The following is a 6,000-nucleotide window of genomic DNA, read 5'->3' as shown; positions in this document are numbered from 1 at the left end:
GCAGACTATTATGCTCTTCCAGGATGTTCTGCCTGAGCTTATGCTGAGAGGAAATCCAGTCATTACTGTCAAATGTGAATTAACTGACTATGGTAATGTCCCTTTGAGGAACAAACAGGAGGAATTGGCCGGGTAAGATGTTCTTGCTTGGAAATATCCTGCATTGGAATGAGTGGCTGAATGGCATCCTTCTGTTCCTCACCATCTAAGCCTAAGATTCTATGTTCCTAACCGGCATGTATTAGTGTTGAGAAAAAACAGTTCCAGTTCTACAAGTTAACTGCAATTCAAGAATTGCTGAGCCGTTTCCGCTTATTTTCTGTAACATCTTGTAAACCGTAACATTATTTATGCTATGTGCAGCTCAACATTGGACTTGGTGGCCAACCTAAGCCTTTCAAGGGAATTTAAAATCTCAGCATAACTGTCAGCCTCGATATAAAAAAAAAACATGGGTTCTATGCCCATTTTTGACATCCCATTTCAGGAAGCCCTGTAATTGAGAACTTTTTGTGGGACTCATTGTTCTTGCTCTTGCAGAGAGACGACACAAACGTGATGGACCAAATTCCCTTCTCTTGTCTTCTAAGAATGTTATTGTTCTACGAGTCACTGCACGTAATCCCCTATCTCTTTTCAGCAAGAGCTCATTTAACATTCTCCTTTGTATTCTATATTGTCTTTTTTCACGTTTGCCTGTTTTTGCTATCTCTTTCCTCCTTGGAAGACTACGTCCCAGTCGGAATTTTGGTATCTTGGTTAGGAGGAAAGCTCAGTTATACAACGGAGCTGAGACAGACACTTATGGCAAAACGGGCACCTTCTGTGTTGTTCATTATTTCATACTGCGTGTTGCATCCAGAATACTCTTTACTAAGCCAGACCAGATGTTCTTTCTTACATGTTCTACGCAGTTGCTGCACCAGATGCGGATGATAAAGGTTATCTGATCTGCATTGTCAGTTTTACCCTTTACTTTGCATTACTCTTGTCAAAATCACCTAAGACGTCATTGAATACATAATTTGTCACTTTTTTCCCCTTTTTGATAGTGATCGAGAAGCTGATCCAACTCCAAGAAGTTGCAGGTGATACAAAACAATTTATTGTGTTCGTTTTCTTTGAATGCAAGACCAGTCGTCAGCTATGGTTAAAATATATAATGGGACGGTGAGGGCAAATGAAGGTGCATGGGTACAAGAATTTGTTACGGGAGAGCCATGCATTAAATGTATAGAATGCAGAAGAGCTCTCCACAGAAGTTATATAATAGACGAAAGTGTCTGAAATTAGACAAAAAGGAAGGCAAATAATGACTACAAAAATCACTTGATGAAGCGTTGTAAAACCCAACAGTAATCAAGGACTGCAGGGGAGCTTATATAATACCTTTACATAAAAAAAGCTATAACATATCTCCAGGGAATAAGAGAGCACTGAGCTTAACATAAGTACGTTGAAAAATAGTGGAATACTTTCACATAGGTACGGGAAAAAGTTACTTCTACAATGCGAAATATAATAATGAATGGACACCATGGGAAATCAAGGGGAAATCTTGCTTGACCAAGCATATTCAGCTTTGGACGAAACACAGAAAGAAAGTGTGCAATGTTTATTCAACAGGTCAGATTTATATGGATATTGAAAGGGACTTTGTTAAGTTGCAATGCGCCATAATGTTGATCATGTTAAGATAACTAAATTTTAGTTGTGAAGTGGCAAATTGGGTTTGCTACCTTTTTTTTAAAATAAAAAGAAGAAAGCGGAACTAAAGGGTACTTTCTGAGCATGATAACGTTGTGATGCGGTGTTTCACAAGGGTCAGTGCTGAATCTATATATTTTCAAAATGTACATTAAAGATTTGGACTTTGTAATCAACAACAAAATATCGACATTAGCGAACGTCACCCAAATTGAGGGACACTGTTTACTGACCAAAACATAAATTAATTATTGAATGGGAGCAATGATTTTTTGAAATTGATAAATTATTTTGGGAAATATTCTGCAGCAAAGTCAAATATGAGCTAAAAGCAAAATACTGTGGGTGCTGGAAATCTGAAGCAAAAACAAAAATTCTTGGAAAAACTCAACAAGTCTGACAGCATCAGCATAGAGGAAACAGATAACGTTTTGAGTCCATATGACACTTCATCAGATCTAAGACATCTAGAAATGTGGTGGAATATAAGCTGCTTGAAGGGTGTGGGACAGGTAGAATTGGATAGAGGGATACCGATAGATGGAGGCAAAAAAGGGACTGCTAAAAATGTCATACGCAAAAAGTCAAAGGGTGCTGATGGTACTGATATTAGCTGAGTAATGTGCTAATGATGATATTAAGGGGAGAAAGCAAGATGAACATGTTACAGATAGCACTGTTGGCGATTGGGTGTGGGGAAGCTATCAAAATCGGCTAAAAGTTAGAGATAAAGTAAGCATAGAATTACATTTATTAATAATGGAAATGGGTGGGGAAGGAGAAATACGTTAAAATATCTATACAAAATATAAATTATTAGAAAAAGGGAAATCAGAAAGGAGTTGGGGATGGGGGAGAGAGTCCATGATCTAAAGTTGTCGAGCTCAATATTAAACCTGTAAGGCTGTAAGATGCGTATTCAGAAGAATAGATACTGTTCCTGCAGTTTGTGTTAAGCTTCACTGGAACATTGCAGCAGGTCAAGAACGGACATGTGGACATGAAAGCAGGATGGTAAGATGAAATGGCAAGTAACAGGGAGGTCTGGGTCTTGCTTGCTGACAGAACAAAAATGTTCCAAAAAGACATTACCCCATCTCCGCTTGGCCTCTCAAATGTAGAAGAGACCACATTGGCAGCAGCGAATGCAGTATATTAAATTGAGGGAAGTGAAAATGAATTGCTGCTTTACTTGGAAGGAGTGTTTAGGCCCTTGGACAGTGAAGAGTGGGGCGAGTAAAGGGGCAGGTGTTTTACCTTCTGCTGTTGCATGGGAAGGTTCATTGGAATGGGGATGAGATTTTAGGCGGTGATGGACTTGAGGATCAGGGTATCCCAGAGGCAACAATCCTCGCGGAGTGCCGCCAGGGGGGATCAGTTGAGGATGCATTTCTTGGTTTATCATGCTGGAGTTAGCTGAAATGACAGAGGATCATTCTTTGAATGTGGAGGCTAGTGGGGTGATAAGTGAGGACAAGGGGAACACTATCTATATTCTGGTAGGGAGAATATGGTGTGAGGGAGGATGAGTGGGAGATGTGCTGGACATAATTGAGCACTCGGTCAATGACCGTGATTATATGAGCTATTATGTTGTGTTTGCAAGAATAAGAAGCACAGTTTGTGCCTGGAATATGCAAGTCTAGGTGTGCTAAAGGAACAGATCGGATTTTGAAACTAATTACACCAATTATTAAATGTTGTTTGAAATGATTGTATTCTAAAGGACTGGCACAGATGCAAATAATATTTAGAAGGACGATGTTAATTGCTCATTCATGTGATGTGGACCACCCATGCAATGACAAACGTTGTTTCCCTTCAATACTTACCCTTCAGGAGGTTATGGTGAGCTGGCTTTTTGAACTGCCATAATACATTATCTGCTGCTGTATAACTACTGCTGCTGTCCATTGAATTCCGGGAGTTTCATTCTCACCACAGTGAACAAATGACATTATAGCTCAAAGTTATGTTTTTTTTAATGGTAATTTTCAAGAAGAGGTCTTTCCTGATTCAGCCTGCTGACGTTGTCGGTATAGGCGCTAGAGGCGTCTAGGTTCGTAGATTCCTTCAAACGAGACCTGTTGATTTGCTGGTATGTAGTGCACACTGCTGCTCCTGTTCATTGGTCGCACTGTATGTGGATGTTTAATTTGGAACAAGTAGGCTGCTTTGTTTAGTGTACTGCTGTGTGTTGCGTGTGCGTTATTTGGTGCCAACCAGGTCCAAGCAAGAGGAGAGTATTCCACTACAATCTTAAAAAGTTTCCTGTGGATTGTTGACTGGCGATTTGTGTCAGGAACTGGATTAAATGGTTCTGGTTTTTGAGACCTACTCTAAAAACTGCAGTTTTTTGTATTGTTATTTTAGTTCTCTTTCTGCTAAATCTTACATGGTACTCTTCAGGAGGTTGATAGTGAAGTGATCCGTGATGATAATATCATTGACGGTGAAGTGGTGAGAGTTGGATTAACTCTTATTGGAAAAGTCCATTGCCTGGAAGTTGCATAGTGTGAAAAGTGGTTGCTCCATAAATGCTGTATTAAGCTTGCTGCATATTCGCACTGAATGCTTTTTTACCTCAGTATTTGAGAGTAGTAGTGAACTTTGCACAATCCTCAGCGGACATCTCATTTTCTGGCATTCTGATTGGAAGGGGACTCATTGATAAAGGAGCTAATAGCTGCTTCGACACCGGACACCATCCTGATCAACTGCTAAATGATGCCTTGGAATTGCGTTGAATGGTCTTGGAAAACTTCACCCAGCTGCATTTTGATAGGTGTGACTCAACAAGCAACTAAAGCCCCCACCCCACCAACCCCCCTGCTCTAACACACACAGACACACAGTGACCTATATTCATTTCAAATATGTGCCTTGATTCCACATTCTGCCAAATTCTACACTGATATCAGGGAATGTATCTTTACTCTGCACTTTTGATTTCAGCTCTTTTTCCATGTTTAAACAAAGGCTTCTTCACAAGGCGTTTATAAGGTGTCTCAACAAAGATTATAGTGGAATATAAAAGTTCAAGTTGTAGCTGGTAATGTAGAGACAGTAATAGAAGATTGGCAGCTAACAGGAAAGAGAGGGTAGACATAGATTGATCAGTTTTCTTCTTTGGCATGATGTGATGCGTGGTATTTAACAGAGATCAGTGTTAGTTCTTAACTCTTTACGATTTATACAATTTTGAATGAAAGCACCGATGGCATGGTGCTAAATTTGCTGCTGACACAAAGATACTTGGGAAAGTATCTCTTTAAAAGGGCATAAGGTGGCTACCAAACGACATAAATAGGTGAGTTGAGTGATCAAGGATTTTGCAAATGTAGAACATTGTGCAATAATGCTTGGCTGTCGATTTTGGCAGGACGAATGAAAAGTAAGCATATTTTCTAAATGGTGAGAGATTGTAAAGCACAGAGATACAGGGGGATATTTGAGTTTTAGTAGGTCAATCAAAAACATTTAATATTCACACACAACAGTGATTAACAAAGCTCATATAACGTTATCACTTATTGTAATGGAAATCAATAGAAAAGTTTTTGTGTTATGCTTCAGTTATATAGAGCATTGGCGAGGCCATACCTATAGTACTGTGTACATTATTGATCTTATTTCTGAAAATATGTGAATTTTTTGAAAAACGTTCAGACAAGGTCTTCCAGATTAATACCTGGAATAAGCGGGTTCTCTTATGAATAATGGCTAAACAGGCTCGGCTTGCATCCACTAGAGATTGGAAGAGTACGAGGGACCTGCTCGAAACATTTAAGATCCTGACTGGAATTTACATTGGGATATTACAATGTGTTTCCTATCTTCTGGAATAATCAATAACTAGGGACACTGTTTAAAAATAAGGGTTATCTATTTAAGACTGAAATGACGATTATTTTTTTTCTCAGGGAGATTTGCGAGACTGTGTAATTTTCCTCCTCAAAATACTATTATCGTTACAGCAGAGGTAGATAAACTCTTGATAAGCAAAGGATGGAAAGATTATCGGGGGTAGGAAGGGATAAAAAGTTCGGATAATAGTTAGATTAGCCACCATGTTATTGAATGGCAGAGCAGTCTCGAAGGGCCGTGTGCCCTTTTTCTGCTAATCAAATTTTTGCATTTTCGCAAACATGTTGGGGGAGGCATGGCCGTTACCAAAAACAACTGCACATCTGGGAGATGTTCGTTGTTGTGGTGTAAATGCCTTTCCTAGCATGGAAAACCTGAAAGATCCTCATTAGTTATTGTGAGGACGTCGATGAAGTTCTAAATGGC

The sequence above is a fragment of the Carcharodon carcharias genome, chromosome 29, assembly GCF_017639515.1.
Source record: "Carcharodon carcharias isolate sCarCar2 chromosome 29, sCarCar2.pri, whole genome shotgun sequence".
In the NCBI taxonomy this organism is placed as follows: Eukaryota; Metazoa; Chordata; class Chondrichthyes; order Lamniformes; family Lamnidae; genus Carcharodon; species Carcharodon carcharias.
The sequence above is the reverse complement of the archived record's forward strand: the minus strand, read 5'-3'. Positions refer to the sequence as shown.